Source organism: Dasypus novemcinctus, chromosome 1 (assembly GCF_030445035.2).
Source record: "Dasypus novemcinctus isolate mDasNov1 chromosome 1, mDasNov1.1.hap2, whole genome shotgun sequence".
Taxonomy (NCBI): Eukaryota; Metazoa; Chordata; class Mammalia; order Cingulata; family Dasypodidae; genus Dasypus; species Dasypus novemcinctus.
In genome coordinates, this window is record NC_080673.1 from 10,968,268 (window position 1) to 10,978,800 (window position 10,533).

At 38.9% G+C, this 10,533-nt stretch overlaps 1 pseudogene; it reads left to right on the forward strand.

Moving 5' to 3' along the window:
* Positions 1 to 7,702: 7,702 nt before the first annotated feature.
* On the forward strand, positions 7,703 to 10,215 carry LOC101427808 (repressor of RNA polymerase III transcription MAF1 homolog pseudogene; annotated as a pseudogene).
* Positions 10,216 to 10,533: the final 318 nt, after the last annotated feature.

Consider the following 10,533-nt stretch of genomic DNA (forward strand, 5'->3'; position numbering starts at 1 on the left):
CTGGGGCTTCCTTGTGAAGGCAGGCTCGCCCGCACACTGCGGAGCACTGGCCTGCAAGCACCGCGGAGAGCCAACTCAGCAAGGTGATGCAACAAAAAGGGAGACAAGCAAAAAAACTGCAGAAGAATGCAAAGCGAGTGGACACAAAGAACAGACAGCATGCAAAAGGCCACAAGGGGGGAAGGTAAAAAATAATAAAAATAAAAATGGGCATTCCATAAGAACATAATAATAAAAATGGAGTTAAGAAAATTGGAAAAGATAAGTTTTATGGATGAAATGGTGGACATACTAGATGTATATATAAATACATATTTTTATATATGTAAAATAGATGAATGACAAATAGTTTAAAATAAACAATTGCCATAAGTTTCAGACAAAGCTGTTTCTATTTTTGTAAAATTTGGACTTAAAAGACACATTTTATTGACAAAGTGAGAAAAAAAGTGGTTATTAGGTAGGTTCTAATAAAATATAAGGAAGGAAGTAGTTTGAAATACAGATAAAGCTAAGGTACTGAATGATAAGAAAAATATGGAGTTACACAAATTGAGGAGTCAAACTGTCTCCTAGGCATTTCAAATAATTGGAGATGAGTTCTTAGCAGAAAACCAATAATGGAAACTATAAAATCAGGAATACCTTTTGGAGAATAGTCACTAAGAAACCAATGCAGGAAGCATTGCTCAGTGAAACACAACAATCACAAATGTGTTCATGTGACAATTCATGCTCTTTCTGTCCTATTCATTATCCTTTATTTGTGACATTTTGCTGGGGATCGAATAATGTGCCCTACTAAAGAAGTGCTCAAAACTTAATTCTCATTCTAGGGGATGCCACCCTTTATAAATGAATTCTTTAATATGTTATCAGCTAAGGAGTAGCCAAATTGAATCAGGGTGGGTTTTAATCCAAATGATTGAGGCCTTATAAAGAAATGAAATTAGGTTTCAGTCAGTTAGTAGAAGCTGGAAACCATTAGAAGCCAGAAGCAGAAGCCAGACAGGAAAGAGAGGTCCACCGTGACTGAATGTTATGAACCTAGAGAGAAAGCATGGTATGATGATTAGTCTCATGTGTCAGCTTGGTCAGGTAATGATGCCCATTTGTTTGGTCAAGCAAGCACTAGCCTACTTGTTACTAAGGGGACATTTTGTGGTCTTAAGTCATTAGGAAGTTGACTGCTTAAATCTGAGGAGACTGCCTTTAGCAATGAGAGACTCCACATCGACTTCAGCTAGCCAGTCCTCCTGGGGAACTGATCAATGACCTTCATTGCAGTTCCTGGCTTGCAGCCTGCCCTCTGGAATTCGGACTTGTGTAACCTCACAGTCACATGAGAAAATTTTATAAAATTTCATAATATTAGAGATATCTTCTGTAAATTCTGTTTCCCTGGAGAACACTTGGTAATATATATGGCCTTATCAACATCTTGATTTGAATTTCTTGTCATAGCAGCTCTGGCAAACTAAGACACACAGGGAAAATGTATTGAAAGATCAAGAGGTCCTGTGCCTGGAAGAACTATGACATAGTTTTGTTTTACAATCTCTACTTCCTTTCTCTGTGACCTTTCCTTGGTTTAAATTCAATCTTATTTAATTACTAAACTAAGCTCTCTTTAAAAACCACAGCAAAAGGTTCTGACTAAATGAGTCCCCACTTACTTGAGAGTTTGAATTTTTAAATATGACAGTGATTATGACTGCCTCAGGAGTTATTATAACACATGCCATGTTCCCTGTACTACTCAGCCAAAAGGGGTGATGATGCAAAATACCAGGAATCTGTTGGCTTTTATAAAGGGTACTTATTTGGGGTAGAAGCTTACAGTTACCAGGTCATAAAGAGTAAGTTACTTCCCTCACTAAAGATTGTTGCCACGTGTTGGAGCAAGATGGCTGCTAATATCTTCAAGGGTTCAGCCTCCCTCTTCCTCTTAAGACTCTGTGGTCCCAGTTTCTTCCAATATCAGGTGTAGGCTGGCATAAGTCTTGTCCCTCTCTTGGAGCTTGTTTCTTTGCTGGCAGAGCTGCTCAGGGCTCTGGTCTCTGCAACTATTTATTGCAAACTATTAGGCAAATGACTTAGCTCTTTTCCCAGGGCCTTTACTAAAACTAATGTATCTACTCCAGCTCAAAAAACAGCAAATCTGTCCTTTGCCATGTCTTTTCTCTGTGAGTTCCTACCCACCAATTGAGTAGGGATGTAACGTCCTACTGACATGGCCCAATCAAAGCCTTGATCATTATTTAATCAAGTTAAGAGTTAAACCTCTGAATCCAATATAATCTAACATGCCCAGAGGAGAAGATAGGTTAACAAACATAATCCAATATCTATTTTTGGAATTCATAAATAATGCCAAACTGCTACACTCCCAATCCTTGAAAAGTTCATGATGTGCGTGTATAAGACCAAGATATGATTTTTTAAAAATCTAAAACAAAAAAGCAAGGGGTAAACCTAAGGAATGGATTCAAAGTCGAGCAAAAGAGAGTTCTGGATACGACTATGTGCTCGATCTCACCACAAGCACTGCCAACATAGGAAAGAAAAAAAAAAGTCATGCCAGGAGAAAATGTTTAAGTGAAACTTGGGGACCAGTAGATAACTTAGTAGGATATCATGTACAATGTTGCTTGGAGTAATATTTTAGGGAGCGGTGGAGCATTTAGCTTGATGACAAGTGATATTGAAAGAATTTGCTCTTACATAATGGCATTCTTGGAATATATTTCTTGTTTTTTTCAAATGTTCTTTCCTGGATTCTTCTCTCTATGCTCCTGGCACAGAAAAAAATGTGCCTGTAGTTTCCTCCCACTTGGAAAGAGGTCTTAGTTTAAGGAAAGAATCCTCATTCAGGGAGAAGAGTACGATCTAGATCATTTATACTTGTCTCTTCTGGGAAAAGCGTCCTTCATGGTTCACTCACATTTGAGCCCATTTCTTCAGGGGACAACACTCAGGTTTAGTGATAGATACGACTGATTTTGCCCAAACTGTCTCCTATGAATTTGTAAAAGATCACCTGCAGCCATTGCAGGCAATTGGAACTAAAGCTCTATTTTCTGAAAGCATGAAGTGCATTTGTTAATGAACTTTAAAGCTGCTTTTGGTAGGCTTCTTGATTAACTCAATTAATTAAAAATTAAAGGTGCTCATATTCTCCCCCCAAAAAAACTCAGTCTTTTATTTTGTTAGAGGAGGCTAGTAGGACTCAAAGCAACAGGAAGGAGGTGAAACTTAGGTAAAAGGCAGTTCTATTGGTTTCAAAATCCTAATTTTTGTCAAGGGAATATATAAATATTTAGGTTCTGGTAATTAACTATAATTTAAATTCACCAAGTAGCTATTGCCTTCATATTTTTGTTTAAGTGTAAATTAAAATTAAATTGTACCCCCAAAATACTCACATATAGCTATAACAAAGGCAAATATTGCTTAAGAGAAACACCTTTGATGGATAATCATAATTGTCTTCTTAAACTATCATATACTAATGAGACTTCTCTACTTTACTCTTCCATAGTGATATATTCTGACCAAATTGAAAAATTTCATTCATACTGTTTAATATATAGTATTTCATTTGTTTTTCCCCTAAAACCAAGTTTACAGAAGATAGATTAAAATAAGCTAAATATAAAAATTCAATAAAATACATTAAATACCTCTCCATATAGACTGATTGCCTTTTATTAATACTGTGGAATTAAAGTTTTAAATTTGAATATCATTGCTAAATCCCACAAATAATGACAGTCAAGCTCAAATATTCATAACAAGGAAAAACAAGAATGCCTTAACTATTAATAGCTGATTCATCATTATATCTAAAATTTGCTCTACTGTTAATATGAAGCAAATACTAGCTTTGTCCCAATTTCACAGCTGGCAGTTATCATTGCCAAACTATTGAATAGGTCAAAGAAGAGAGAAATTTTGGCTTTAAGGGTCAGAGGATTTGAAATCAAGAATATTTAAAAGAAATAGAATACCATGAGCTTCTAGATTTTTATTTTTTGACTCATTATGGCCTGTCAAGAATTTAATTACATTGCTTTCTTCCCAGAACACTCAATAGCCATTGTACAGTTCTACTAATATATTTGGAATCTTTGCTTCACTGCTTTTCAAAGAATGTAAGTTATAATATTAAATGCTACCCAAGGGTTACAATATATATTCATTCCCTTATTGTTATCTAAGTGGCATAAATCCTATCTACAAAGATTGAACAATGACAGAATATCTCACCACTAGGGAATCTAATAATACCCCAGGGGACTTTTAGAAAGATTGTGAAAGAGTGTTAATTATGGAAAAATTGAAAGATCTCTGTTTGCATAGTTAGGAATCATTCTAAAAGAAAGGAATAAAACTGAATGTAAGTAAAGGAAACTATAATTTTAAAAAATCATTTAAAAAGAATGTATAAATAATTTTCCATGTTTTAGAAAATCATAGAAAGAAAGCTTATTTTTAAAATATAAAGCTTAATTTTAAAAATATAACTAATGATTTAAATGAAAAATGTTCAAACTGACATGATATTCATAAAAAGAATATCAACTTGAAGAATCACAAAAAATTGAATTCAAATGAAACCTGGAGTGTATTTAGGCCCACAACTCATTACTATAGTAAGATTTCTTTATTCAGACACCAGATAGGAATTTCTGGTGTCTTCTCCACACTTCTGGATACAGTGCCTCTCAAGAAACTAATTCCCTTCTTGACCAACTCTCACTGTCACAAAGATCTTAATATTGTATTAAATATTACCTTCAAGGAAATTTTTCTAAACAGTATTAGCTTTGCCATGAAAAGTTTCTGATTTCTTCCAAGTAAATTATGATTTACTGCACAAAACATATTTGACAGTTATTTCAAACTGTATATTTTCCAAAAAAACAATGAGATATACAATAGCCACATACTCACTTCAAATTCCCATAAATATATACATTCATATATGCAAAAATTTAAAAACGAGTAAATAAAACTATGCCTACCCTTACTTCTTAGGAGCTAAACATATATTTAGTCAGTTACCAAATATTTCAGTCTTTTTCATATGCAAGGCACAATGCTAGAAGATGATACCAAGAAAATGTATTATTTTCTAATGTGGAAGAAAGTGCACAGGTGTTAGTTACATCAATCTGGGAAAATAGATTCAAGAGTGAAACTATAGATGCTAAAATGATTTGCTCCAGAAAGTAACTGGAATGATTAATAAGGAGAAGGACTCAAAAATATCATATTAAGATATGGAAACAATGCAGTACCAGTGTGCCACCAAGAAGAAACAGTCAAGTTGTGTTTATGTGAATGACACAACTGGCAGTTGTGCAGTGCACATCTAGGGTGGCCAAATGTAACAGCCCTGGGAGTGTACCAGAGAATCACTAGGAAAGAGGAGAGCTAAAGATGCTGTGCACCAGAAGCAGCAGCATAGGCCTTGGAATTAGACACACCTTTGTTTATATATTGCTCTAGTACTTACTGACCATATGAAGCTGAATAAGTTAATCAAGAGGACAAGAATTTTTACCTTAATAGTAGGAATATAATAAAATCTCCCTTGAGATAGCTTTGGGGACTGTATAAAATGAAGAATGACCACTCTAAGAAGAGCAGCCTCTGTCAGCCTGCACAGGCTGGGGCACTACAATGTAAGGCTGCACGAAGAAATATGCCTTGCTTATCAGGATTCTGGATGGTTTAAATTTATCTTCAGTTATCAATGACCTAGTGTGTTAGCTGTCTCTTTGCTCTCAATTTTAATTATTAAAATTATGTTCCGAATCAGTTACGTGAAAGGGTGTAAACTCTCTGAGGGAGGAAGTGAGGCACGCTGGTATCTGGAAAGAGGGAAGACAGCTGGGGCTGGCAGAGAACAGGGCCCTGAGACCCACCTAGCAACCTTCTGAAGGACGGCGGCTGCTGAGGACGAAGCAGGAAAGACCCTGCCGAGACCCTGGCCATGAGGCCAGGGCTAAAGGGAAGCCCTGAGTAACTTCAAGCAGGCCTCCTCATTGGTCCTGGATAACTTCTAACGAAAGACCTCTTCACTGGCCCCAAAAACAAACAGGTGAGACCCCTCGCTAACAGCAGCTAAGGGAGGAGGAAGGGTCTTAAAACGCTCACCCTGCATGGCTCACGCTGTAGCACATCCCGCACCCAGGTCTCAGGGGATGTACTTATTACTCATCTCTTTGTTGTTCCTTAAAAAACTCTTAACGCCATTGTCTACCCTTAAAAATAAAGATTAATATATTTTTTAAAAGTATCCTTTGTTAATTCAAGGCAGTGTATCTGAATTTAACCTTCTTAGTAAATTTGGATTTTTTTATGAAGGGCACACCTGTAAGTAGGAACAGCTGTGAGTTTCCATTTAGCAAAGGTACAGAGGGTGAGTTATCAAATTGATCACATTTGGATGAAAATCAAGCTTTTCAAAGAGGAAAGAGTTGAATAGATTTTTGGCAACATGTTGAAAAGACTCAAAAAAAAAAAAAAAGATCCCACTATATTTTAGCTAACCTTATTATAAAGGTAAAATATAAATTATTTTTCCTTCTAACCTCAAGTTAATTATGCCATTCACCTCTTTACCTCCTGCAGAGATTCCTCATTCTCTGGAACTGTTCTAAACATTTATTTTATCACCTCTGTATGCCTTTAGACAGATGCTCACTGTTGCAAGCGAAACTCTAACCAGATCACCCATTGTCTTCAGAGAGCTGGGATTTCAGATGAGCCCTGGAGAACCATCTTAACATTAGACTATCAGCGATTTCGAAAAGGGAAAGCAAAATATGTTTACTACACCTGGTGAGTCTCTAATTACAATGGTCTATATGCATCATTTACACACATTTGTCATTTTAATTAATTACTCAGGGCTTGACTCAGTCCCTATGTTGCATGATAAAATTCCTATTGATTTAAAAAGGTTAGTTGTTGCTATGAAGTAGTAAGCTTTTTGGAATTGGTAGCTTTTATACAATCAAGTACTGTTCTATTCAATTCGTTTCCTACATAGAGTTTAGGTTTCTGCACTTAGAATCATTATGTCTTCTTTTTTCTGACTATGAATATGAAAAACCAATTTTGAGTATCTTAAAAGGTCATTTGAAAAGTTCTGTCAGTTACAAATCCCATATTTAACATTAAGAGTCAAAAAGGATTTTCATTAAATTATATTCCTTGTGTTAATAATTATTTTAAATAAATACATAAAGACTTATTTGGCAACTAGTCTATTTGCTCATGGGCAAATTCTTCCATAAAAATAACAGGATTAATGCTCTTATGCTGTACAAATATAATTATTTGTATAATTATTTATACATTGTCTCCAATATCTCTTTTTTTTAAAATTTCATTATAAAGTATATTCTTGGCTTTCATTGTATTCAATAACTTTAAAATAGAAACTAGTATCATGAAATAAATCAATCACAACCACATTTTGGATATCCTTGGGTTTTGAGTAATTTAAATTCTGGAGGAAAAAAAATATATATCGTGGCCTAAATAAACTGAACCAGAAGTCTTCACTAATCAAATTCATTTAAGTCGTTTAATATGTACTTGACGTACTGTTATTAGCCATTTCTTTAAGCAAGGCATATGTATTCCTATGTATGACAACTGTGATTGTTTATGGTGCCTTTAAACTATGGCAGGCATAGTTCGAAGTACGTTATGTGGAGAACCCGAATATATCAATCGTACAAATTTGCCAGTAAAACCTATTTTTATCTGCATTTTTTGGGAAATGTTTTTGAAATACTTACGTTATTGTTTTAAAATGTATTTCTGATGGGAAATTTTAGTGCATTATCCTATTGATAATTTATGTCCCAGAATATGGTCTACCCCATGCAATGCATAACTGAAAAGATCATAATTTTTCAGTGTAGTTTCTACATATTTTAAATAAGACAAAGTGGTTAACTATTATTCATCTCTTCTTTATTTTAATTGATTTATTATGCAGTTGTTATATCAATTGCTGAAAGAGGGATGTTATAATGTTCCAAACTATGATTATGGATTTGTGTAATTTGTCATTTATTTATGTCACTCTTCTACATGTATTCTGAAATTCTATTATTAATCACATACACGTTTATAATTGTTATGGTTTCAAAGTTTATTGACAATTTTATCAATAAGAAATGCCCCACTTTTTCTCTAGTAATATCCATTACATTAAAATCTATTTTAACTGTCACTAATAGATTACTAAAAGGTACTCTAGCATACTTATGTTTACTGTTTGCATAGTATGTATTTCTATCCATTTTCTTTTTTTTAGATTTTTTAAAATCTTCCCTCCCCCCGCCCCGTTGTCTGCTCTCTGTGTCCATTTGCTGTGTGTTCTTCTGTGACCACTTCTATCCTTATCAGCAGCACCGGGAATCTGTGTTTCTTTTTGTTGTGTCATCTTGTAGAGTCAGCTCTCTGCATGTGCAGCGCCATTCTCGGGCAGGCTGCACTTTCTTTTGCGCTGGGTGGTTCTCCTTACGGGGTGCACTCCTTGCACATGGGAGTCCCCTACGCGGGGACACCCCTGCATGGCAGGGCATTCCTTGTGCACATCAGCACTGCGCATGGGCCAGCTCCACACGGGTCAAGGAGGCCCAGGGTTTGAACCCTGGACCTCCCATGTGGTAGACGGACGCCCTACCACTGAGCCAAGTCCGCTTCCCCATTTATTTTCAACATGTGTCTGTCTAACTTGACACATTTTTCTTTTTCATTCTTTCTGGCAATCAAAGCCTTTTAATTACAGTAGTCTAATTTGTCATCTGTGCTTATGCACCAATACTAATAAACTAAAATTGACATAAATATCAAAATCTCTAGTGTGCAGCCTCTGCATCCATCTTACTTTAGGTAAGCCTGTGGCATGTGTTGCTACAAAGTTGTGTCTTGGGAACACAAGTTCAGGACAAAATAGAAGTTACTCGCACAGTGTAAAGAGTCCAGACAGGGCACATAATCTCTTTAGTCACTTAGGTAGCACAAATTGGAGGCAAAAATAGTGGGTGGGAAGTGCAAACACTTCCTCTCTGGCTGAGAGAGGAGGGGTCCACTCATTGGTCAGGGGTGATCCGTGCCAGTGGCCCCAGATTGGTGGTGAGAGCCAGGCACTGTGCAGGGGAGAGGCTGTGGCAGTGGCGGTCAGGTTGGGTCTGCAGGAAAGGGACATCACCCAGGAGCTTCTTCTGCCCAACACCACAGCCCCGGTGGAGGCCTGGGCAAACCCCGCAGCCCTGAGGATGCCTTCTTACTGTGCCCCCACCACCCTCTGAGACCTGGCCCACGCAGGCAGCACCAGCCTCTGTGGAACCTGGACCCCCAGCTCTGAAGCTGTTGGAGAACTCTAGCTTCGAAGCCATCAGATCTCAGCTGGCCATGGAGACAGGAGATGCCCAGGTCACCGGCAGGATTCGAGCTCCTTATGTAAGACGGAGGAAGATGCAAGCACTTGTTCAAGCAGCTCTGCCCGGAGGACCGGCCACAAGTGCTGGAGGCACCCAGACCTCAGGCCTCAACCCGGTCAGACTGAGCTAGAGCCCAGGCGAGGACGAAAGCTCTCTCAGTGACAAGTGCTGCCACAAGACCCTCTTCTACCTGGCTGCATTCTCCATGGGTTCTTTCCTGGCTATGACTTCAGCAGGGCCCGCAGCTGTGAATTCAACCCAGAGCCCTGCCTTAGCTGGGTGGTGAACATAGTCCACTGCAGACATTTCTCCCAGGACAAGAGGACTTCCAGGGCCCTAAAGCCCCAGCTCTGGAACACAGTGGACAAGGAGATCTGCTTGGCCAAATGCATCATCTACAGCTACAACCCCGACTTGGACTCGGACCCCTGCCACTGCTACAACTTCTAAAAGAGGCCACTTGTGGAGCCACTTCTACAAGAGGCTCAAGTGGATCATCTTCTTCAGCTGCTGCTCAAGCAGTGGCTCCACTTACCCAAGCAAGGACGTTGGCAACGAGATGGACACAGAGGTAGGGGAGGAGGAAGGGGACAGTAGGGGAGGTGCAGGCCAGGCGAGCGGGGCCAAGAAGACCAGCGCCATCCAAGAGAACAGGAGTCAGTTGAGCTGTTGGTGGCAAGGAGGAACAGAGGCCCCCGCTTCACCTGGCTCTGACGGATGCCTGGACCTGTGCTCCTAGGAGCCTCCAGGGCCTGCCCCCACGGCTGGCTGGACCCTGCTGCAGCCACAGCTGTAGCAAAGCCACAGCATCGCCCCTGGAGTCCTTCTGCTCCAACCTGTGAGCGTCTGCCTCACTGCCTCCCCACTCCCCCTGCCCCTACTGCTCACACTGCAGCTGGACTGGACAGCAGGGAACGGGTGAGAGAGCCTTCCCAACGGAGCCGCCAGAGGCAGGGGCAGCTGGACTACAGGGCCCATCTTTGTATTTCAATGTCCTGTGCCTTCACACTCCAGCCCCAGTCTGCTGGACTTAAACCCTACCCTGGTGCCCGCCTAT